Source organism: Pleurodeles waltl, chromosome 11, assembly GCF_031143425.1.
Source record: "Pleurodeles waltl isolate 20211129_DDA chromosome 11, aPleWal1.hap1.20221129, whole genome shotgun sequence".
Lineage (NCBI taxonomy): Eukaryota > Metazoa > Chordata > Amphibia > Caudata > Salamandridae > Pleurodeles > Pleurodeles waltl.
Genome location: NC_090450.1, coordinates 562,814,520 through 562,841,118, shown reverse-complemented (window position 1 = coordinate 562,841,118; position 26,599 = coordinate 562,814,520). Strand labels below are relative to the sequence as shown.

Below are 26,599 nucleotides of genomic sequence, written 5' to 3'. Positions count from 1 at the left end.
GGCTCATCGTGTTCCTGCGGTCAGGTCTCCTAATGGCAGATTCCCTTGTACCATTTTGTAAATTTTGGTGACTTTAAAATAAAGGAACAAATGATTTCCTGTGCCATCAAAACTAAAACCTACAACTCTTCAGAGAAAAACTGTTATTTTCGGGTATTCTCAGATCTATTGATTACGGCAGCTCGATGTCAGAGGGCATTCCAGGGACTAATTTGCGATTTCAAGAGTCAAGGGGCACCAGCAGGACTCACCCAGCAATCGAAAGCTCAAAGTCATTCATTAGGGATGAGTACATATTTTCTGCTCAGTGGCCTCTGCGAAGGACTTTCTTCAGACAATAAAAAAGCATGGGAGACCAGCTAGACACTGAATCACTAGGAGAAAGGAGGAATCTCCCCCCTATCAAGCCCTCCAATCAACTGCTACAAGATTAGTAACTGCTAATTAATTGAAATATGATTAAGTAATCTAGAATTTAGAATGAGGGCCTAGAGGCTTGGGGTGAACTGAGTTTCTTTTTTTCTCCCCGAGTTTTTTTTTGAGTAGTGTTCAAGTGGGGCTGAGGACTCAGCATCTCACGTCATGTTGGGGGAGGGGTTTGTGTATCAATGTCCATCTGCTGTTACCCCTCATAAGTAGGTTCAGAGAGTGCTATGTCAAGGCAGTCTATTCATCCTAGGGGGGGTGGCGAGGGAGGGCAAACCTTCATGGGAGGGCACTGCAGTGGAGGGTGGGGCCCTGTGACGGGTAGGGAACATAGTGGGGTGGAGTCAAGGGAGGGCTCAAGGGAGGGGGTGGGCCGGCACTTGGAGGTGTAGGGGGTCACTAAAGGGGTTACTGGATGGACAGGGCAAGAGCAGGGAGGAGACAATCTGGTCTAGGGCTAGAATATATGGACTTGGCAGGACCACAGAGGAGGAAGTCTGGCTCGTGTGCAGTACTAGGAACTTGGGCTACAGAAATCGAACATTGAGGAGAAAGATCTCACAACAGGGGAGGAGACAAGCCCAAGTTCAGAATCATATGAGACAATGGCCAAGATAGTAATTAGATTTGCTTCATGTAATGCTGATGGGTTTAATAACCGGATCAAATGCCAGGCCCTACTGCAGTGGTTAAAGGCATCTCAAATACAAGTAATCTTAATACAAGAAACACATCTTAAAATACATGCTTAACACCTAAATTACAGTTACTTTTCCCAGGCCTATTATGCTTCTGCACGTGTGGCAGTGCAAGGGGTAGGCAAATCCTTGATGACCATTCTCTTACCTTGGGAGTGTGCAAGGCATTTATAAGGGGAAAGGCCATCACAGATCAGGCTGGGATTTCAAAAATAAAGAAAGAACAAGCTCAGTCCTTGCAATAAGAATTAGACCATGCAATACTAGCGTATGCAAGGGAGGGCTCTTCCACTTTGGAGGAGCATTTAGAGGCAGTTAAAGTAAAGCTAAACAAGTTTTTTACAACTAAAGAAATCTTGCAATAGAACTCATGTTTTCAAAACTATTATGAGGAGAGTGAACATGCCGGGTGGCTTTTGGCAAGGTCTGTTAAGAAAAGACGCAACAAAACGGTGATCAAGTCCATTTTTGATTGAGCCAATAATTGTGTTGTTAACCAACCGTCGGATATCAATGGAGTTTTTCAGACTCATTATGAGAACTTTTACACTTCTATCTCAGGTATAGATCCCACCAGAATCAAGATGTATTTGGGCTCAGTACAGTTGCCCACTGTCACTAATGATAAAAGGGAGCGAGAGGTAGCCCCATTACACTGGCCGACATTACTAGTGCGATCTCTAATTCCCTGAATGGGAAAGGGTATGGGAGCAATGGCCTACCGACAGAGCTCTATAAGCTGCTGGTTGACCAGCTGGGCGGGCTTCTTGTCACTCTGTTTAACAATATATTAAATGGCTGTGAAATACCAAGAGAGTTTGTGGAGGCTATTATAGTTCGTTTTTAAAAAAGGATAAGCCAGTCGAAAGACCGGACTCCCATGGGCCCATTAGTCTTTTAAATAATGACCGTAAACTATTTGTCAGGATAATGGCCATAAGTATTACCCCGATAGCGCAAGCAGTTGTCCATAGCGATCAATGTGGTTTTCTTCCAGGCAGACATATTTCCACGAATACCATTTTTTTGCTACAAGCATTTGTCTACTTCAAGAATAATGAGGTCAAGGCAGCCATAATAATGCTCGATGACGAGAAGGCATTTTATCTGGTCCATTGGGGATAAACTTATTCTGGTATTGCAGGGATTATATGATAAGGAAGATGCAAGAATTATAGTCAATTCGTCCATGGTAGGCAACATTATCATTAGTTGCGGAACTCGTCAAGGCTACCCCCTCCCCTCTGCATTATTCGCAGTATTCATTGAGCCCTTGGCCACGGCCCTATGTCAAGATCAACATATTATTAAGGCACTTCTGCTGTTGCTCACAAAATAAAACTTTTTACAGATGACATGATTCTCTATTCAGCAGGTGAGGAGCAAAATATTACTCGGGCAGATATACTAGGCGGATATAGAATCAATCAAACAAAGTCGGAATCATTATTGTTCCATTGCTCACATCATGTTCTTTCCTATGGGAAAAGATGTGCAATTAGATATCTTGGAATCTTTGTCTCCTCCAAATTTGGTGACTTATTCCAATTGAATTATTTGCCTGTTTTGAACAAAGCTAAATTATTGCTGCAGCAGTGGCAAGCAGCTCCTCTCAGAATCATAGGTGGTGTTGCTCTGGTGAAAATGATGATCCTTCCTTTATTTATTTTCTTTGTTTTTGTGTGTTATTATTAATGTTCCCAGAGTTTTTTTAGGGAGGCCGATCAGATGTTATCTAATTTCCTATGGTTGAGCAAGAAGCCTTTTACGAGATTAATAATGCTCCAATTAAATATTGAAGATGGTAGATTGGCTCTACCCCATTTTAAAAAATAATGCCAGGCTGACTATCTGGACTGGCTAATTGGAGCATCTTTTCCCCTTCGGATCCAGGATAATTTCTGTATTAAGTTAATGCTCCAGGAAAGAAGTATTAAGCTTCCCCACTTTCTGAAAATCCCCAAGTTGCCCAAGTGCACCAGGTATAAGACATCCATGTGATAACTGTCATATCCAGGCAGCTCTAGGAGACATTGCACTCTCCTAACTTCCATCCTGCTATGACATTGGATCCGTGCGAGGTATTGGGCTTAGAAGTAAGTACACAGAAGGCCAAGAGCTGGGAGAAATTCAGATTCACATGATTCAGCAATTTTCTCTCCTTTGGGACGGTGAGATCATGGAAGCAGTTGATAGAAACTAAACCAGCGATCCTGTCTACGCTCTTTTATTCCTAGCTCCAAATTCAACATTACTTACAATCAGTTTCTCCACTGGAGGACAACCTCGCCACTGGATCCCAAACCATCTATGCAAGATGATTATTAGGTATTGACAATTGGTGTAGTTTACTCTTACAGAAGCTACCATCAAAGCTAATTCCTAACATTCTGGCAAGGCTAGAGGAAGTTACATAATGTAAGATTGAGCACTCTCTCTTTCAACAGTATGATGTGTGGGCATATAAGGCAGTAGGAGGGGCTAGCTTCAAAAGAATGGTTTTCTTTTGTAAGTGGATGCTCTACTATACTCCAGCAAAATTAAATCAAATGTTTCCTTCAGCCACAGGTATTTGTTTCAGATGTAGGTGCCACAAGGGAGATTGGCTTCATGTAAGCTTTACCTGTCCAGAGTTGGCTGGCTTCTGTGGAAACGTTTTCAAGTGGCTAAGCGAAAAGTTTCAGGTTCCCCTGGACCCTGATCCCATTGGAGCCCTGTTTGGAATTAGTACTCAATCAAACCATACTCCAATGGCAATGCTTTGTTATTGCATCCTTAGTGGCAAAATCATTGATCTTACAACTCTGGAAAACCACAGAGACTCCCTCTTACGACAGTTGGCTCCATAAAATGCGAAAAGTCCAACTGAAAGAAAAATTGTATGCACGAAGGGTGAGGGCGTTATTAAAATACCAAAATATCTGGGAAGGAGGAAGGGTGGTCTAAAGACCAATGGGGGAGGAGCAGAAAGGAGGGGTACCTCAGGCAGGAGTTGGAAATTGTAATGTTTACATACTATTGTCATACTATATTTAATCAGGTAGTATGCATTCCCGCTCATGTATGTACAAAATAAAGTGACAGATAAAATTAATAAAAAGATTTTTTTTAAAAAAACGTGTGTGGCTTTTGTCCCAAAAACATTATAAAAGATGCGCTATTTGAGAGGGAAAAACATTATTTTGCAGTAATCCTTGGACTTTCTCGGGAGACAATCTCTATCTCGGTCTACTTTGCAGATTTCTCTAGATATTTATAATTATTATAATTATTTTGATTTATTAATTAAACTTTTTGTTTTCTGTAATGATACAATTTTTAAATAACCCCACAAGGTTACTAACTTCAGAATCTTGTCATGTGCAGGTTCCATTAATGGCCTGAGACTAACAGCCTTATTATGAGCCTAGCGGTCAACAGACCGCCAGACTCACGGTGGCAGTCGGACCACGGAGGTTGTGGCGGTCCACCCACCACTTTACAAGGTTGGCGGGCAGACCCGCCAACCTACCACCGTCCTCACCGGAATCTCCGATGGGATGACAACAGTGCAGGTTGTAATCAGCGAGGGCGGCGCTGAAGTCAGCGCAGCACTGCTGATTACAACTTTGTTCTCTGCCAGCCTTTTGCTGATGGGGGAGAACAATCAGGTGCACATTTTGAGGGTGCCGGTGCCCACTGCAGGAGGCAGCATTGCCGCCGGCTCTGTTATGAGCTGGTGGCACTGCTGTCGCACCTTTCCCACAGGGCTGACGGGCGGGAATCTCGGTTCCCGCTGTCAGCCTAATGGGAAAGTCAGAAAAGGGCCGTGGGGAGACTGCCACCTCGACAACGGTCTTCTTGCCACAGGTCTGCCAAACTCGTAATCAGGCCCTAAGTCTATTAGAGACTCAGATAATCATTTTCACGTCCAATGGCCCTTTAATTTTTTTAATTAAAGCGTCAACAGGATCAATCCATATCTTCAAATGTTGAATTTGATGTGTTTGAAACAAATGGCAAAAAATGCAATTAATATATTGGCATGTATATAGTGGTTGCTGGAATCCTTTGGAGGAGCAATGAAGCAATAATGGGACTGACATAGGAACTATGCCAGTCAAATTGATTAAAACAAATGGTTTACCGGCAGAATTTGCATTTGATGTTGTAATGATTTTACTGCCATATTTACTGCCATTCTTTTCCAGTACTCCTTAAATGTGGTTATTTAAAAGTATGTAAACCTGTAGAAATCTAATATTACATTCTGTACTATTTTAAATGTTGACATGGGAGTAGGCACAGGAACATGCTTCAATTTTCCCAAAAACTTCACTGTAGCTGGGCTTCAGTGCCTGACAGGCTAGGGTGACATTGTCAGTTTTCCAGTTTTCTCTTCTGACACTTACTTCTAGCTCCTCTACTCTTCGTGGTGCATCACCTTAAAGAATAGATGTGACTCGGCTTCCTGCTGAATAAATACAAAGACAGGAACTCACTGAAAACAGTTGTGGGGGAGAGCCTGTGGAACACCTCCTGTGTCGTGCACTGATCATGCAAGGGGCATACAGTAGCTGATTGGAGGAGTCTCTAAAAATGGAAATGTTGCACAGGGCAGATAAGTCCAACTGGATAGTTACCCTCTTCAGTGTGCTAGATATTCTGTAGAAAAGCACTTACAGTGTTTTTGGGAGCCTGGCTGTGCTTCATGACTAGAATCTCTGATTACAAGTCCCTGGAGTTTCTCTGTGATCAAACCTAGATCAAGGCCTTGCAAAGAGGTTGATGACTGTCTAGTGGAAAGAGAGCCATCAGCTGAAAAGAGGGGGTGGATTGACTGCATCTCAACAGAGGAAAATGCCCCTTTGGAAATCATCAGTTCATCTTCCTGGGACACTTGGAGCTTAGCAAGAGAGTCTAAACTGCTGTATTCTGCCCTGAATGTGTAGCAGAGGAGTCAGTAGCTTAACTAAAATCAGCAGCTTACAAAATAGAGTTTTGTACCAACTTAGAGGTTGGTCAGGGAGAGTAGTTTTTGGAGTGAGCTTGCAAAACTGTGACACTGCAGCTCCATTGCAGAGCTTCCTTGTCTTAATCGCAGATGCTTTATAAGCCATGCCGCACTATGGGAACAGATATTTTGTGCGCATGTGCACAGAAAAGAAATTGGACCACAGTTTGGGCTTTGAAGTGAGTGGCATCACAAAACTAAACTCTTTTCTCCCCATTGATATCCTGGGGTATGCCTAAATGACAGCCGCTTCCAGGCTGCCAGTGTTTGAATACCTTTCAGTACGTTCTAACTGATTTTGAGGAGGAAGTTATTAATAAAGATGGGATTTCCCTTACATTACTTGAAACTATAGCACAACTGTTTTGTAATTGGTTAAAGATAAATTGTACCCTTGTTCAAATAGACTTCAAATTTTGAAGCTGAAGCTCTGTAAAATTAATGGTCACAACAATTGCCTAGAATATCTAAAATAGTCTTTGTTTTTGGCCGTTGAACTACATCATGACAAACAAGCTTGATTATCTCAATTTATAAACAATGTACAATTAAAATACTTAGGGGCATATTTATACTCCGTTTGCGCCGAATGTGCGTCAAAAATTTTGACGCACTTTCAGCGCAAATGTTGCCCCATATCTAAACCCTGACGCCCGATCCGGCGCACCAGGAAAATGGCGCTATGTGCGCCAGTTTTTGGAAACGGCACCCCGCCCTGCGTTAATGACATGCAGGGTAGGCGTTCCCGTCCAAAAACAGGCGCACATAGCGGTGCGTGGTATTTATGCTTCAGGGCAAAAATCACTCCCGGGCGGCAGGCGGCGCAAAAAAATGGCGCAAAGCACGAATATCGTGAAATTTTAACACCTGGGTCAGGGCAGGCGTTAAAATGGGGCAAACACACCTGTACTTAATCAGAACACACAGAACAAACAACAGAGCAGCAGAGCAGCAACAGGGAGAGATGGAGGTGATTTTTCTACAACGTGCACGGAGACGCAGAGCCCTGCAGCAACAACAGCAGCCACAACAACAACAGCAGGGACCCCAAAGACAGCGCAGAAGGCAGTAGAGGATATTCCGCCCAAGAACAACCCTGCATGGCCTCAGGGAACGGGACATCATCCAGAGGTACCGGTTGAACTGGCAGGCCATTCAGCAGCTGCTGACAAATATTGAACAGCAATTGGCCCCCACTTTAGTGACTCCACGCACTATCCCAACCGAAACAAAGCTGCTTGCCGTACTTCACATGCTGGCAAGTGGCTCCTTTCAGACAACTGGTGCCCTGGTTGGTGGAATCTCACAACCATCTTTCTCCGCATTCCTGCCTAAAGTACTGGATGCCATCATTGGACTGACACCCCGCCACATCTGCTTCCATAACACACTGCAGAAGCAGCAGGAAACAAAACAGGGGTTCTACGCCATCAGTGGCTTTCCTCACGTCCTTGGTGCAATCGACTGCACACACGTACGCCTTGTGCCACCTGCTGCGAGTGAACACCTCTACCGCAACAGGAAGCACACACATTCAATCAACATGCAGGCCATAGTAGATCACCAAGGACTGATCAGCAACATTGTGGCTAAATATCCTGGGAGTGTACATGACGCATTCATCTTCCGTCACTGCACCATCAACCAACACTTCCAGGATGGACGGTATGGCAATGGACTACTTGTTGGTAAGGACAAAAATCTACTTATATACTCACTGCACAGAAACCCTCTAGGATAAACAACCCATACACCACAATAGCAACACCTAGACAGGAACACACTGAGGTACTCACATCACTAGCCATGTTTCACAAGTCACCATTGAACCTCTCACACCTTGGAATTTACTCCACAGCTTAGTGTGAAGACATTCATGACTGTGGTTGCCTAAATGTCACCTTGCAAATTGGAAGTCTCACAATAACCTGTACACTAATACAATGCATAACTTTTAAGGGATGGGGTGGCCTGGGTATGTTCAATTGAACGTTTCTAATACCCTTTCATGTTTCAACTCTGCATGGAACTATCATCACACCCCCAGTGAGGACACACGGACACCTGTGTCACAAGTCACAATGCAAGGGAGGGCACACTGTACTTGAGAAACCGATACATCCTGCTGACAAACAGCTAGCCAACAAAAACCTGCTCAGCCAAGGAAAAAAAACAATGCCAAAGTTTCCACCAACAACCATAGGTTGTCACATTAGTACACAAAATAGTCACAGACAACACAACACAACTACTTCCATCAAAGATACGTACAACAGTGCCTCCTACATCTAATTGATACCATTCTGTGTTTCTCTTTCAGCTGATCATGGGTATGGCATCCAGCCTTGGCTAATGACACCATATGGGAACCCAAATACTGCTGCTGAGCGGGCATACAATGACGCCCACAAGAGGACACGCAGCATTGTGGAGCGGACCTTTGGAATCCTAAAGTCAAGGTTCTGCTGCCTTGACATCACATCACAGGTGGAAGCCTATTATACTCCCCAGAGATGGTCTGCAAGATCATATGCACTTGTGCCATATTACACAATATTTGTGTAAAAAGGAACATTCCCCTCCTTGAACCGGACCCAGACATGCCTGAGGATGATGATGAGGAGGATGCTGGCCTGCAACAGGAGGGGGAACAACCTAACACCGCAGCAGGAGTGCGTAGGCGCCAACAGCTTGTGAACAATTTTTTTACTTAAGTTATTATAATCACTTGTATTCCACACTTGTAAATAAACACAGATAACAAACACCACATCATGCTTTGGCCTATTCATTTCTGACCACCTTTAGTTTGAAATTGCTGAAGATGAATGTCGTCTCATTGATCAAGAATGCCATTAAAATTCATCACACCAAAAATAAACATCACAACTGTATGCACAGAGGGTAGGATGTGACATGTTACATTACCATACACAGAGCCCAACAAGAGTACAAGTGTGACAATTACACATGCCGGATCCAAACAACTGAAACAGTCTCTCATCCAGCCCAAAATTGGAGATCATTTGAAAGTCACATCACACGTGTTCAGAGACAGGGTGGGACCATCCATGTGTACGTGAACATGTCATCAATGGCTTCTCTCAAGTGTATGATGTGAGCAATACACAATTGCAACAACATCAGCTGCCACTAACTCAGGAGGAGACCTTGAAGTTACAGTGACAACATACACACAGACAGGTCATAGTGGATCCACATTCCCACACACATGTACACATATGTCATACAACCAACCTAATATTTGAAAGTAGACCATCACAGTTGTGTCCCAGTTTGAACCTAGCAGGAAGATTGTAACATGACACTAAACCAGTTGATGCAGAAAGGGACACAGACAACCAAAAAAATCTTCGCATTATCACATCGTGAACGCTGAGAGGCTTGCAAACTTAGTCATATGAAAATGGTATGCAACTTAGCTCCAAATCATCATTACTGCAAACGTCAAATGGGCTAATGAGATGAATGAATGGTCAACAGTCATTCATACCATATGGCCTTACATTAGCACGCTGCTGCAGGTTTGCCATGATATAATAAAAATACTCCATGGATACAGTAGCTATTCTGGATGGTCAAATCCTAGGGTGCTGGGGGCCTAAGTCCACCTCTACCGCCCCCAAAACATACAAGAATCATGTACTTGTGAACTAAACACATGCGTAAGGCACATGTGTGGCCTCCATGTCACAAGTCCTACACAAATATGAAACACAAAACATAATGGGACATGGTCAGCCCATAAAAACTGAAAGTGACTCTCCCACTCCCTGTTAGGAGTACAGATAAAAGCATCCCCATCATAAAGGTGGGCACATTTTGGAGACGGAATACATAATGGTATCCCAGGCATCATTTCAAAATAGCCATCAGCAATTACACCAAATATGTTGTCAAATATGGTCAATACATTAGTTAAAGTATCCCAAACATTACAGTGTGAAGGCCGTCTATACATAAAAGTACGGACATGTGTCATATACAAACACAAATGTGTTTCACATCGCACCATTTGACCATGACAAATCACCTTTCCAAAGCTAAACACATGAAGACATTAGGATAAATGTGCTCCATATTCTACGCATACAGCATGGCCGTCATAATTTGTTCACGTACATGAGTGCACACAATGCTGAGTCAGATACAAATGTATCCAAAAGTGTCTTGATATTTTGCCTTCAAAATATAATTAACATCCACAATATTTTTGACTCTGCATCATGTGCACTACTGTACGTGTAAAAAAAACGACGCCCATGATGTATGCGTGGTAAAATTGACGCTACATGGACAATATGTTGGTCATTTCATGTACATTATTAATTATTAATATTCATTTAATATTTTTTCACTCCGCATCATGTGCATCACTGTACGTGTAAAAAAAACGACGCCCATGATGTATGCGTGGTAAAATTGACGCTACATGGACAATATGTTGGTCATTTCATGTACATTATTAATTATTAATATTCATTTCATATTTTTTCACTCCGCATCATGTGCACCACTGTACGTGTAAAAAAAACGACGCCCATGATGTATGCGTGGTAAAATTGACGCTACATGGACAATATGTTGGTCATTTCATGTACATTATTAATTATTAATATTCATATCATATTTTTTCACTCCGCATCATGTGCACCACTGTACGTGTAAAAAAAACGACGCCCATGATGTATGCGTGGTAAAATTGACGCTACATGGACAATATGTTGGTCATTTCATGTACATTATTAATTATTAATATTCATATCATATTTTTTCACTCCGCATCATGTGCACTGTAATGCGTTAAAAAAAAACGACGCACAACTGTGTATGCGTGAAAATATGACGCATAACGGGCAAATAAAAACGGCGGCCATTTTATGCAGGAAGTGATGTAATAGGATATCCTGTTTACAAAATCTGTACTGGGAGTTAACTTTCACTTTCACTTTGCAGTCTCAGATTTATCTAGACTGTGTGGTTGTGTGAAAGGTGTTGTCCTGTGTTTTACTGCTTTTGTGTCCTGTGTGCCTTGTATTTTGTCTTAGTGTCAATCTATTATTGTTGTATAACATTGTCTCAGTCTGTTTAGTGTTATTTTGTCTATACCTGTGATAGTTTGTATTGTCTGTGGGAGTCTGTTGTGGGTAGCATAGTTTGGGGGGTTAGTTGGGCTATTTTTCTCCTTCTTCTTTTTCTTTCACACCTCTACCTTTCCCCATTTCCCCCTTTTTATTTCATATTTTTTGGTACATTCTTAGTCCTCTCAATATGTCAGGTAGGCCTCGCCTGTCCAGGATGGGGGAAGACGAATTGGGGGGGTTCATATGGCTCGTAAGCCATTTCCTCCCACTAATGCTGGAAGCTGGGGGCCGTGTGATACAGGGGTATCACACGGAGGCGAGGAAAATCCGGTGGGAGAAGGTGCGCCATCACCTGGTCCGGGTCTATGGGAGTCTCAGGAATGTACACCAACTCAAGCACCGCTGGGCAGATCTGATCACCAGGGAACAGGACCTGCTGGACCACCTGGGACTCCGGATTGGTGGCCATGTTGGTGAGTAAAAAACAATTAAATGGGAATGACAGAAATCGGTGTGTGAACATGTGATGATTGTTAGCCAATCTGCAAAATAAGTAGCTGACTGTGTGTAATGCCAGGGAAACCTAGGCCCATGGTTATACACATTAATCACCATTTTTGCAACACATGTACACGCAATGACAGCTTTATAAATTCAACATCTATTTGTATTATGCTAAGTCGCCCCCTCTCTGCGTCACAAAATGTTTCAAATGCTGCGCTACAAAGGTATACATATGTGTCCTAATGTGTATTTGTTGCAGAATGTGTATGAAGACCTATGCTACCAGTCCGATGGCTCATTTTTGCAAAACATACCAGATGCCTGTAGCTGCATGTAATGTAGTGTTGCATTTGTGTCAGAAAAGCAACATGTGAACGGCTCTATTTGTACTCCACTGGTCATAATGGCCAGTGAGTACGTCATGTAGAAACAACATACCTACATATGCAGACGCCATAGCTAGACAGAAAATTGGAAACACATGATGATGCTGTACATGTGTGTTGCCGTCACGTCACATGAAGTTAGTCATGTTGTTCACACATATGTCACATGTGTGTCTGGTTGCTGTCTGTTGACCCTGTCCAAATAGCCTGTTTAATTGTGAGTGGTCATGTAGTCCTCATGGAACCAGTTTTGGAATGTCTCTCGGGGATGCACATGCTGAGATGTATGGATAACATTATTGTTGGGGCATACTAATGGAGGATTAACTTGGACGACACATGACTGTGCTGACCACTGCATGAGTGTAGTAGGGTGTGTCACTGGAGCAGGAGACTCATCCAATGATAATGTTGAATACAAAGTGATCCATGCAGGATGAGCATGTGTGAAAGTCTATCATTACCATGTCATATTCACACAGTGTCATTGTAACAGAAATCATTTGTCCGTTCACACAGTCTGAGTATAATCTTTGTTTCATGCTTTACAGGTGGACCAGCCCCGTACACCGTGGGAGAGGTGGCCCATTTTGACGACCCTGATACCTACAGTGAGTGTCGCCTGAGTGCTATTTACATTGTTTGGTAATGACGCATGATGGATTACTGTGTGTTCAAGAGAATTCATGATTTGATGTGCTGGCCGTTCATTGGCTTTGTTCTTTTAGTGTGATATCAAATTTGAATAATGTTTCTGCAAAGCAATACGTAGTCATCTCTCAGATTGAGGGGCTGTAGCCCATTCAATTAGGGCGGAAATTGGGAATGGTATGACTCATTTGGAATACACTGGTCAATGTTAGACTTGGTCAGGGACTTGCCATGAACTGAGTCTGCATATCAGACTGACAGTCTCCCAGATAGCTTAGGCACATGGCTTTGATGACAAGTGCTTCTTCCTAGTTGAGGATGGACTGTGTACACTGTAGGTTGGATCTTCCGTGGGCATGTACTTCCACAAGGTGAACTCGAAGTGTGTGTGACTTGAGTGCAATGCCCTAGGTGTTCAGTTGAATCATGTGAATGGGTGTACTACCTCCCCTGTGTGTGTTGTTAAACATGCCTCACTAATAGTATGTTATGTTGGGCTAAGTCATAACATTTTGACATGTGTGGACCTGGGATGTGACAAGGTTGGGCTGACTCCAACGTGTTGCTAGCCCTTCATAGGTGTTGTGTGTGAAGGCACATAATTGTTGAACTTTCTGTACACTCCTGGGTGTGCATTGAACATGGGATTGTTGGTTGTTCTTCCCACACCACCCACAAAGACTGGGATGTTACTGTGAAACCGGGTACCTAGGACTGTAGCAAACAGTATGTTACACGTACTTAACACCTTTTGTGACTTGAGTTAGTACCTTGGGCCAGAGTGAGAAAAATGTCTACACGTTGCAAATGGCATAAATATATGTGTGGGATTTGCAAACGTCTGTTTCCTATTCCAAAATGTATTTGGTGGTCATGTACATATGAGGAAAATGCTTTTCTAAATGGATATAATAAAGGGTTTTACCAGACCTACTTGCAAATCACAGTGGTAGGCAATCCCATTTGCAACCGAGTACGTGGTTGCAAAGTGAGTAGCTGTTATCATCCACTTGAAGTGGATGGTAACCACCTTACTGACTGGAAGGGGTCCTCATTGTAAAGCTTCACCTTTGTGAGTGGACTAAAATAATCCTGCGCAAAACAGCCAGTGGTCTAAGGGACCAATAATTACCGTGAAATTTTCCAAGTACAATTGTTGTGATTTAAAAATAATTGCAGATCATTTTCTTTTCCGGTAAACGGCCTACACTTGGGGAAAAATAACTTGCTTAATTTAAAAACAGTCACGTCTATGGAGTTCTGCTGGTCCCAGCAGGCCTCCATCCCCGTGAGTGCCCATGTTGCTAAGGTGGGGCAACTTGGAACCCACATCAGTGATGTTCATGAGGTGGGTTTTAGGGACCCCATAGCAACTCGCAGACGGTGTCAGAGACACCGTTCTGCTTTGCAAATTGCTAGTTGATATTCCTAAATTCCTACATCTGACACCTAGTGTGGACATATGATTCTGGGCCAGGGGTGCAATCTTAGCACACAACTAATTAAAAATGCTATTGAGTGAGGAGTGTGAGTGTTATCACATAGAATGACATATGTACTGAAGTCAGTATGCGGAAGAGCTGGTGCCATAATGTCAAATGCCTTAGGTATGATTTGGATGAGTAGTTTAGGGTGATATCATCCATCATGTAGAGACATGGATATGCTAGGTGTGATATGACCTTAGGTATGCATGATTCACATGCACTTCCTCTGAGCATTTCCGTGAACTATGTTGTAACAATTGCTGCATACAATATATTTATAGTAATGGACAAATGAGCCATTGTGGGATTCAACCCACTGTAAATTCAATGCTCAATATTTCCCTTTTCTCTTCACAGCTGCAAACCTGAGTGCCGCAGAGCGCAACCATTTTGAGCGCAGGGCAATGAGGTACAGGCACTTCCTGCAGGTGCAGTGTGGGTATCGGAGGATGGCCCGCAGATACAATTCCGATCGGGCCTCCGAGGCGTGGTATGCCACACCACAGGCTCCACCAACGGTGCCACCTACAACCACCGCCACTACAACCACCAGGTCTGCCCAAGGGGACCCAGCGACGGACCAGGCATCTTCCTCAAGACCTGGACCCAGCCGTGTGTTGGGAGCAGGGCTGTCCCGTGGCCACTCCACTCCAGCAACAACCTCCACCTCCACCGGCACGCAGACCAGCAGTGACCCTTCAATTGACCCTGCAGCCTTCCAGGCATTGTCTAGAAAACTGGACAGGTTAATTCGCAAGGTGGACAACCTGACGGAGGACATGGCTGAGGTTAAGGAGAAGGTGTGCTCCATCCGGCGCACACTTCGGAGGGCAAATCTTTAGTCATTTTGCCCTCCTGAACGTTTACCCCTCCCCTCTCACCTCTTTCCTCTTTTCATACTGTTAGTTGGGTTTGGGGGGTTAGTTATAGGATAAGTATAGGTAATTAGCTTAGTTAGTGTTAGGTAAGAGGGTGGGGGGTCCTTATTCTTTCTATCTAATATTTTTGTGTGGGTGGGTGGGTGGGGGGCAATGTTGGGATTCCTGTTTAATAAAAAAAAAAAAAAAAAAAAAAAAAAAAACATTTAAAAAGAAAAATATATGTTTGTTTAGGATAGTATAGTATGTGTGTAGGTTAGTAAGTGTTGTCCTGCATGTGTCTTGTCTCTCAATGGTGGGTGGGGGGTTGATGTTTAGATCGTTTCGTTACATGTGTACAGTAAGTTTAGCTTAGGTTAGTTAGGGACAGTTGTGGGTTAGTAGTAGTCTGGTTAGATTAGTGTAGGTTTACCTTTCCCTTAGTTGCCTCTTTTATTACTACTCTTAAATAAAAAAATTGTTAACCCTTTACCTAATGCGTTAGGTGCTACCTTTTCATGGCCTTGACATCAGTGTAGCAGAAAGTTTAAGTATGACATTTGTGTTCCATGCTCGCTATCCCCAGGCTTATGAGGTTTAACATGCCAGCTACCCGTGTGCTAACTTGGTAAGTATCCACCATGTTGGAGAGCCACCATTGGTAGTGTGCATTGATCATCAAGGTTTGGGTTTGGTATGTATCCTACTTCACAAAGAGTGCTTCCAGACTTGTTATTGTAGGTAAATAGATAGGTCGGACAGCATTGTGAAGTTCAGGGAGAGCTTTATAGATGATGATTTGTTCACACTCTTGTCTTGTTGCTGTCATTGCTGACCTACATCATGTGTGTACTGATTCAGCATTAATTTCCTTCATGGAAGTATATGCCGTAAGGGTGATTGATGCTGTGTAATTTGTTTATCATTCCTTTCATTCTACAGCATAATTTCAAATTTTAGTATTGCATGGTGCCTACATTTCTCAGCCACCATTAGTTGTGTAGAATAGCTATAGATAGTGCATCATTCTGTCCAACACAGCATGATTGTGTGTGCTTAGTCCCTTCATCAGTTATTTTCCTCAGTATAGTAAAGCTATGATGCAATCCTGGCCACTGCACAGATGTTTCAGTATACATGAAATCAGGACAGTAGTATAGAGAATCGACATGGTTGCCACACAGCCACTTTGGAGTTATCTACTGCACAGTTGAATTTTGAAATGACACAGAGACACAATAGGTGTACAAGTGATATTTATTTATAGGTGGTGTTGTGCAAAATGTCCATTCACCATGTTTGCTGACTCCTTTCTGGTGCATTATTACATGGTGATCCTACAGAAGGGGTGTGGATGATGCTCCTGACATGCTGGGGTGATGTCACAGACAGTGCAGAGGAACATGAAATGCCAAATGGTAGGAGAGAAACATTCACTGGCAAGGTGGACAAGTCATACAGTGGATTGCCGAACAGTCATTGAGGTTAGTTGTAGTGCGACTGGCATGTGTCAAAACGTAGGACCTTGGTCAGAGTAGGGCATGGTGCAGGGACTAGGGCTTCCGGGTACTCTTGCGTGTGAATGTTATCTGTTCCATGTCTTCTTCTTCTGATGTGTGTGTTGCCTGGTGTGTCCTTGTTGTTGTTGGTTGTGAAGGGGCAACACACACCTCAGTGTTAGAAGACATGGAGGCAGACATCCCGGGGGCTGATCCCTGTTGAGTAAGGAAGGGCAGTACTGCAGCAAGGAGGGCCTGCTGGTTTTTCAGAATGGCAGCCACATCCCGATGGTAGGCAGCCAGGTCGGCCCTGAGGGGTTCTATGTTGCATTCGTGCACACGTTGAGTGGCTTGCAGTTTGAGTTGTTGTGTCAACTGGATGACAGCTGTGCCAATTTCCTTCAGTGTTTTTGAAATGTCCTCCAAGAGCAAATTTCTGGCTTGCATTGCAGCGGCCTGATCAGCAGTTGACAACATGCACGAACGCACCCCCTCAAGGCTGGCTGCCATAGTTTGCATCCCCACCCGCACCTCCTTGGCCAGCTCCCGCTGGACCCCAACGACAGTTCTTTCGAAGCTGGTGCCAGTGTCGTCAGAGCCCTCAGCTGTGTTGGAGCTGGCAGGTCTTACAATTGGGGTGGCGGGTGGTTCTACTGTGGTGGCTGCTTGTTCTGTGCTCCTCCTTGTGACTGAAGGTGGGGTTTGGAGGCTTTCAAGGACCATGTCAATGGTCTCTTGTGGGAGGTTGATGGTCTCGTCATCCATGTCATCAGGGAACTCATGGACAGGCAGATCAGCAGGAGATCCGTGTTCCTCTGCAATGAAACAGGGTACAATTAGTGTGTCTGTGTTGTGACAATTTTGCAGTAAGATACAAGCCTTTGGATGCCTTAACATTGTACTCTGTTTGTCTAGGTATCTGCTGTCCGTCATAGGGCATTGTTGTAGGCCTATGGCCCACCTGTGTGTCACATGTTTGATATTGATCTTTCAGACATGTCTGCCAGGTCGCCTCTAGCTGTTGCTTTGTAATTATTTAGGAATAGGCGTTTTGATCTCCTACTCCTCACTCGGTGTTTCACTATTGTCATGGAGGGACATTTTGTAGGGTGGGCTCTCATTATCCAACATGTTATTCTTGGCTTTCTAGGCAGCAGGATAGCTAATGGTGTGGGGGACTAAGTTTGACCCACTTGTAAATAACTCTGTCACCCAGATATTCAATTTAGCTAAGACTAACTAGCAGTGCCTCTGGTCTCCCACATCAAAGGAATGTTTACACATCCGAGCGCATGACATCTTTGGAACTTCTCAGGGAAGTGGTGGTCACTCAGGTCCTACACATTTCTATCTTTTCCGGTATGTTCCCATACACAAATGACAAAGACAGTATTAGTTTGATATGTAGTTTCATTGTACAACTGACTTGTAGGAATTTAGGTGTGAGCCCCAATTACACAAACAATACACACTGTTAGAATTGAAATAGTCCGCAGGAGAGTAATACATTAGTACGCAGCTTTCATGGTGCCCAACATTTTCTACTCTCCCTCTGCATGTTCTATGTATAGCACAGCATGTTAAGTTTGGAGGTTGCCTGTCAGAATCACAGGGGAGACATCATCCCTCATATCAGAGGAATGGGCTAGGATCTGGTTGTGCATCAGCAGCAAGGCAGGCAGCATCTAGTTATTATTTTCTGTTTGGAAACTCCCCCATGCGTGTCTTGGGACAAGGAAGTGAATGTAAAAGACATATGTCATGGTGATGACAAAGTTTCCCTACGCAGGAATGCCAAACCTTAACCCCTACCACATCTATCAGCAACGTACCAGACGGTATCCTTGACTGGGGCACAGAGTGAATATGTTCTGGCAAACTCCAGTGCAGAAGTAAGCAAAACAGTGTGATTTGGCTAATTGACAACACCTTAGGACTGACTATTTGCTACATTAACTGATAGGAAGGGCAATGAGAATCATTTAGTGCAAATTGCTCTGAGGCACTTAGATGTGAGCAAATGAGTATAAGTACAATCAGGGTAAGATGCACAAAGGCCTCCAGCCTGAGGCGATTGCGCAAAGTATACGTTTCACTTGCCACACTACACTTTGACTGACTGTGGGTGTTGTGACTGCCCTGGCAGCACACTTGCCTCTCAGGCCCTGCCCCATACACTTTTTATTCACATTGCATGATCTGTACATGTCACGTGGCATTACCTATGCATGTCAATGTTAGGATGTGGTATGGATGTAAACATTCTTGATGTTTTGAGATGATGTTGGGTGATGTGTATTGAATTGGATTGGCCTGTTTATCGTATGAATGTCCTATTTGTTTGTCTGACTTTGCAGGTGTGTTTCAGTGACGAGTTGCCTGTGTCCCCTCCTCAATGTTGTTGTCTGAGCAGTATGACATTAGTGATGTAGCCTTGTTAGGCAGGCACGTGAGGGACCCTGACGTATGCAGCATGTGTGTATCGTTAGTGCTGTGTGGCTCCTATTGCTGTTTACTTAGGCTTATGTATGTGTCAGTTATGGACATTCGGCATTTAAGTGTACTGGTACCTTTGTCTTATTTCTAGGAGTAATTGCAGATGTCATCCTCACCCCCTAATTTAGGTATGTATGTTCCAGGGTGGGGTTCCTGCCATTTGGTGCTATAGCTGCACAGAGATGAGAGGTGTTATTGTCAACTGTGGTGGCAGTTAAGTTGCAGTTGTTGTATTTGCTACAGCATTACAGGTAGGGACCTAGTTGATGGGGAATAGATTTTGCAATACAAGTGCCTGGATGTGGATTTGAGGTAGTGTCCTTCCCACCTGTCACTGCTTTCCCTTGGCTCTCTTGTTGTAATTACAAGATGTCCCCGTGGGACTGTTGTTGTTGCTGTATTTTGTCGTGCCCCAGCTTCGGTCAGTACTGGGCATGCCCCCCTGCCGTGCCCCTTTCCCTATGCCACTTCATATATGTGCTGACTTACATGCATTGTGTGGTAGGTATCCCCCCCTGCTTACAGTCCCCATTATTGTATTATGATTCCCCATGCGACTTACCCTGCATGTGCGTAGTGTCGTGGTAGTCTGCGCTGTCCAGTCCTTGAATCCCTGTGACGATCTCCTCCGGGATGACGGCTGCGACCATCTCCTCCATGTGGTCCAGGGCCTCCTGTTGTGCTGGACTCCCCCCTCCAGTCTGCATTGCTGCCTTCCTGTTCCTGGCCATTTTCTCTTTGGTCCTACGTTTGCAGTCATGCCAGCGTTTCTTACACTCGGTGACTGTCCGGCGTTCTTCAGCCACACTGTTAATCTTGTCCACAATTTGTTTCCAGATGGCCTCTCTCCTACTGAGTGGCAATTTAGAGGTGATGAAAAGTTGGTGCTGGTGTTCCGTCACCTCTTTCACCAGGATTTCCTGCTCCTCTGCACTGAAGCGACACTTTCTTTTTTTTTTTTAAATGTCCTGGTTCCTGTATGCTTCCTCCTGGCTGGTTCCTGGTCTGCTCTCATCCTCCTGGGGTCTGTTGGGGCATCTAGGATCCATTTTGGGTCTCCTCTCCTGAAAGGGCAGTTTTCGCGCAAAAATGTGACGCAATTGCGTGAAAAAAACGGCGTTTTCACGATTGCGCTGTCGTAAATCGACCCACAGTGATGTGCGTCGCATTTACGTTGGTTTCCTTTACGACAGACGGACGCTGTCTGCGTCACAAAATAATGACTCCCACCTGTTGGTTGCGCCGCCGTACGTCAAAGTATAAATTTGACGCCCGCATGGCGCATCCAAATGGCGTTAGACGGCGCAAATGTTTTTGACGCAAAATTGCGTTAGCGCAGTTTTGCGTCAAAAAGTATAAATATGGCCCTTAATTCTATTAGAAAAGCATCTAGTAGAGAAACAGCCAATTGCATAGTTGTACAGAAGAGTGTTCTAAATTCCTGCGGCACAAGCCACCATTAATGGTGGCTTTACAGTGTGCACAGTAAAAGGTTTATTTAAAAATATCTGCAACATATGTATCTGGTCATTAGGAAAGGCAACCTGTATGGTCCATTCTTAGATCTTAGTAATACGTTTGTGAAGATTCAAAATTTTTAGTATGAATGAAGAGGATAGCGATAAACATACCAGTAGGAACTAAAGGAATTATGAAATGTGATAGCTATTAGTTTTTTTGCTTTCCTACTTAAAATAATTCATGTAAGGAAAACAGCACAAGTTAAAAAAAATAATGGGATTCAGGTCAGTGGTCTGTGTCAAGGGGTTTCTCCCTTGCTGTAACAGGCTATTGATATTTTACCATGTCCGTGGTTCCGCAGCATTCAAAGTTTCACAGTGGCAGCAACAGGCGGTCCCTACCTATTGTGCAGTGGGAAAGCTGGGCATAGCTGATTGAGGTACTTGAATGATGCATGACAGAGTAGTGTTCCATATACTTTTCTTGGGGTGTAATGGGACTCGGTGTTTCCAGTTGTGATTATTTTTTGGTGTCTTATGTAACTGACATGAAAATCGGGCCTCTAAGAGCCTTACAATGTATTGTGCAGACCCAAAATTACCAACTGGGATAGTAAACATCATTGAGTGTTGGACAAAGCCAGCAGTGCCTTTTGTGAGATTTATACTCGAGGCACACCATCCACTACAAGTCCCTATGTGCAAACAATCACTATAGTGTTACCCTTGGAATAAGTGTATTTTTCTCTGAAATTACGCATGTTATGTGTGGGAACATCCGGCTATTTTATTTGTGTCCTTTTTTTGCAGCTGCTTTCATTTGGCAGTAGGCTATGCCAGTCACGGGTTGCACCGTTACTGAGGAGGGGCAGTGCGCAGGGAGGCAGTGCACGGGTTTAAATTAAAAATAATAATAAAATAAAATAAAAACTTACCTCGCTCCTCGCCGCTCTGCTCCTCTCCTCTGCCTCGCTGGCACTTTAGGCACAGGCTCCCAGCCTGCCCTGCACCAATCCTGAAGCTGCTCTGAGCAGTGTCAGGATTGGCTGGGAGCACTCTGTTGCTGGGCTGGAGAGAGCCTACAGCTCATGTGTGTTTGGCCGCCAACATGCCCAGACGTGGATCCCAGGCTCACTGTGCCACTGGATTCAAGCTAGCCTGGCTGATTAAGGGTGATACCCTGAAACCGGTCCCAGGATGCTTGTTTCCGGTACAGGGTGGGCCTGGCAGTTCGGGCTGGACTGTTCCCATCGGGAACAGGGTCAAGACTGATTTGCATATGGCTGGGTCCAAACTGGGGTGGCATGGTGAGTAAAAGAATTGATGGATGAAACCCAGATCTGTGACTGGCAGTGAATGTTTGATTGGCTCCGCATTCCGTCCATCATTTGTGTTTGTTTACTTTTAGAAAGTGGGCATTTTCTTTCTTAACCATTCTATTCCTGCCTGTGGAATACATGTCTGGGTAAGGATGAGAGTTGGGCTGTTTGGGAATTCACTGGAGACAGTCACACAAAGGGAGTTGAGATGTGCCCTGCATGTCCTGATGGGTCTTCCTGAACTGCACTGGTTGGAGGAGCTGACACTTGCACCTGAATAGGGCTGTGTCTGTCTTTATGCAAAGCAGTCTCCAACCCCCCTGGAGTGTATCTGAGGCCAAGACAGGAAATGCTAGGTCTTGTGCACTACAGAGACTTTTCTTTGAAGTTTGCCTACTTCAGAGGCAGAAATGGGTTTAAGTACTAGACCTCTGGCCCCCCAAAACTAGAACACTTCTGGACTGAGGACATTCTGCCAGGAAGAAGAGCATACCACTGCCACCTAGGGACCCCATTTCTAACACATACCATTATGAGTCAGCTGGAGCTATGCAGGAAACCTATTTTTTTGCCTGTTGACATCTGATAGAGTTCTGAAGCCCTTCATTTCAATTGCGGTTATCTTAGCTCTTTCTCTTGTATTCTACCTGGTTCTATTTTTTTCTCCCTTTGTCTTCTGTTATTTTCTCTGCACTTGTCTTTCTCTCTTCGCTCTCTGATAATATTTCCTTCAATGTCTCAACATTTCACACCAGTGCTCTTTCTCCACATCTGTGCATTTTCTCATTCTCTGCTTACTTACCTTACTCTTCTCTCCAGATCCTTTTCTTTACATGCTCTCTTTTGACTCCTTTTCCACTTTTTGCAGGTGCCATCCCACCAAACTTTCTTTTCTTCCATTCTTATTTTTCTTTTCTTTCAGCTCAGTGCCTCTTTCAATCCCTTCTATCTCCTCAATAAAGAGGTCCCCTGACAAACCAGGGTTGTGTACAGTTTCTCTGTGGTTAATCGTTGTAAACCATGGCCTAATTGAATTCTGTTTCACAGATTTGAGCAGGATGTTCCCTTCTCCTCTGGCCCCATAGATTCTAATGTTGATTTATGTTCTGGATATTGATCAGTTCAATGCAGAACCACTGGAATTATGCTATTTTGCAGCTGCAGCGTTTTCAGCATAATTATGGATTTGTCTCATTTGCCACATAATCCATCATCTGCTGCATAATCACAGATTTCAGTTAAAAAACTATTTGTAACTCAAGCGGATCAAAAGTTACTAAACACTTGGCAATATGTTTTGTTGACTAGTGTAAGGCCCTTAGCAAAGGTTGACTGGTCACCCTTCCTTTTCTTATTGCTTTATTTGAGTGTCACGGTGGTACTAATCAGGTGAAACCTTTGTCCAGAAAGTGTTAACGTGTGAAACAAATGCCAGAATCATGCAGTAATACTAACACAATATGTGCAGAATTCTGCAGCACAATTTGCCTTGACACATAATTTGTTCAACCCTTCCTCATAATTTAGTCGTCCATTCTGTGTAATTCAAGTGGCCTTCGATTAATGCAATAAGCAATATTGTGGAATTATGTAGACTCACTTAAAAATCAATTTGAAAAAGACTGCAATATAAGTGAAATATTTCAGAATGAACAGTTGTATTATAGATTTTTTGTATCGTAGCTTTTACCAATTCGTTGACATACTAGCAACGTTAGTTGTCAAGATCTGCAAACTGCTTATTGTGGGTTTCTCTATGCTGGGGATTCTATCGCAGGCCTTGGTCTCAGTATGTTCCACAACATCTGTGTGAATGGAATTAGCGGGTCTTGTGTGCCAACTCCTGCTGTTGCTCGATCCCTTTTTCATTTATGAAAGCTGAATTTCAGTTATTAAACAAGTATACGACATGATGGAGATTGTCTCTGGACGTGTAGAATTTTTAGGGCTGATGGTGGTTCGGAAGCAGCAGTCGGATGGGGCAACAAAAATATTGTATTAGGTTTGAGATGAGAAGACCATTTTTTAATGAATTAAAACACAACTGGAGGTGGTCGATTACCACAGTGTAGTTTTGACAGAGGGCAGTCTCACCTTGCTGCTGAGCCCCGTGGCTTTTATATATCTGTGCTCTTCTCTTCGGAGAAGCAAATGACCATCTTTAAAGTGCTTGTTCTTTACACCTTCATCCCTGGTTGCTGACTCTGCAGCCAGAGGAGTGATTTCCTCCATTTTGCTCTGATCCCTTCCACCTTAATCTTTTTCATTCCTTCGATTGACTACTTTCTGCAACAATGACTTTCCTACATGAACATATATTTGAAGATTACCTTTAATATTCTACTTTGCTTACTCGGGCCATGTTGGGTGGGTTGTGGGGCAAATAACAGGATTATTTTAAAAGTCTGAACCGCCTTGCAGCATTTTCAGGCTCTCTCTTCAATTACAAGCAAAACTAGAAGAAACGCAACGCACTCTCCCTACCTAACTCGTGCCGTCTTAGTTTGACCTTAACCTTGTACGCCTCTAGGTAGGAGTGGCACTTAGATTAGAGGTAGGCTTGACTAACAATTGCTGCTATTCTCTATTTTGATCAGACTCAATTAACTACAGTTAACTATTCCTTACATACTCACTGTATTTGCCTTCGTACATCCTCATGTACATCGCTCTGCCACCCCGTCTCACGTTTGTGCTTTATAAAACTCTCTATAAACAAATAAATAAATAGATAGATTTTGCTGTTTACTCAAACTGCAACTATTTTTAAATAAGCAATCAAACAACTGATCATTTAAATGTAGATAAGCCTTTAGCTTTTACTAGTTTTATTAGGTGGTTGCTTGGTCCCATTATCAACATCAGTTTGTTTAGCTCGTTTAGATTTTCAATACAGATTGTGTAAATAATGTACAATGCACAGCACAGAGGTCAAAGGTCATGTAGGGTCACTTCCTGTGATGTTATTAGCAGTCAGAGGGCTTAACGTGTCATTTTTCCCACCTCTTTGATTTTGGCCTGCCTATGATTACACGTTTACATGTAGCCTTGGAATCCCACATCTCTCAGTAGCGAGAGAACAGCTATCAAAGGAAGGTGACAAGTGCTGGTTTTATGACTACAAATCATGCAATTTGAGACTCAGGGGGTCATTCCGACCCTGGCGGTCCATGGGCCGGGGACGGAGGAAGCGCCGCCAACAGGCTGGCGGTGCTTCAGGGGCAATTCTGACCGCGGCGGTAAAGCCGCAGTCAGAAAAGGGAAACCGGCGGTTTCCCGCCGGTTTTTCCCTGCCCCAGGGAATCCTCCTTGGCGGCGCTGCATGGGGATTCCGACCCCCTTCCCGCCAGCCTGTTCCTGGCGGTTTACACCGCCAGGAAGAGGCTGGCGGGAACGGGTGTCGTGGGGCCCCTGGAGGCCCCTGCAGTGCTCATGCCACTGACATGGGCAATGCAAGGGCCCCCTAACAGGGCCCCATTAAGATTTTCAGTGTCTGCAAAGCAGACACTGAAAATCGCGACGGGTGCCACTGCACCCGTCGCACACCAGCAACTCTGCCGGCTCCATTCAGAGCCGGCTTCATCGTTGCTGGGGCTTTCCCGCTGGGCGGACGGGTGGCCTTTTGGCAGTCGCCCGCCTGCCCAGCGGGAAAGTCAAAATGACCGCCGCGATGACCGCGGTACGGTCTTATGGCGGTCTCCGCCCGGAGGGCGCCGCCCGCCGCCCGCCGGGGTCGGAATGACCCCCTCAGTCACAAAACAAAAAAGGTACTGGGCTTACACTGTCGTTTCTGACTTCTAGGGTGACGAGGCGCTCCTCTTGTCGAACCTCCTGAGCTAGGGCTAGATAAAAAAGCAATACTTTGCTTGTTGGGCTTGCTTCTAGTGAGGAAGAGAGCTTAGCAACAACCTACATTTTTGACTCTGGAACTGGTTCTGGCCAAATATCAAATAAGCATAATGTGCAAGAGTCGCAACAGCAACTGATGAAACTATGGCTGTTGAATGTTTAAAACTGGATTCGAGTAGAAAGGATCTGCTGAGGAAATGGACCATGAAGTTGAGATGGTACAGTGTTCAAATGTTATAAATGAATAATTGCGGACCAGGTAGGATGAAACAGACCTGAGACCAGCTTAGGTGATTAGGATATTATGCAGTTTAGGACTATGAGGTATATTCTGATATATATGATGGGTTTATGTATTCTAAATGGACAACACCTTCCCATGTTCAAGTACATTATGATATACGTTTCTGTTATACTTGTCCTTTAGGCACTACAATGACTTGACTACCTCTCGGCCACGTTACGTCCGTGCACAGCTACATTGCCCACTAACGTTTAAGAACTGCTCACTTTATGTAGTTTTATAAACAAAATGTTAACAAAGTTATTAAAATCTATAGGCCTGATTTAGAGTTTGTGGCGGAGTGAACATCCGCCTTATTACGATTTTCACAAGATATAGTGGATTCTTAATATGGCGGGCGGGATATCCATCATGTTTGTGACCGAGTAACCCCATCTGTCAAACTCTAAATCAGGCCCTATGTCTCCACCAATCAGTGTAAGTTTTTATCATGGTGATGCCTTATCTTTGCTTAATGACTTTGCTAGGACTTAGTATCTTCAAAGCTGATTGATGTACAGACCTACGAAGATGTACATTGTATCCACATACACACTGTAAATGTTACTGTTTGTGATATATACTG

General features: G+C 43.9%; 1 long non-coding RNA gene across 1 annotated transcript in view; it reads left to right on the top strand.

The window, feature by feature from the left end:
* Positions 1 to 26,599, top strand: part of LOC138265879 (uncharacterized) — a 131,547-nt gene that overhangs the window by 97,398 nt on the left and 7,550 nt on the right. The gene's annotated exons all lie outside the window — the stretch shown is intronic.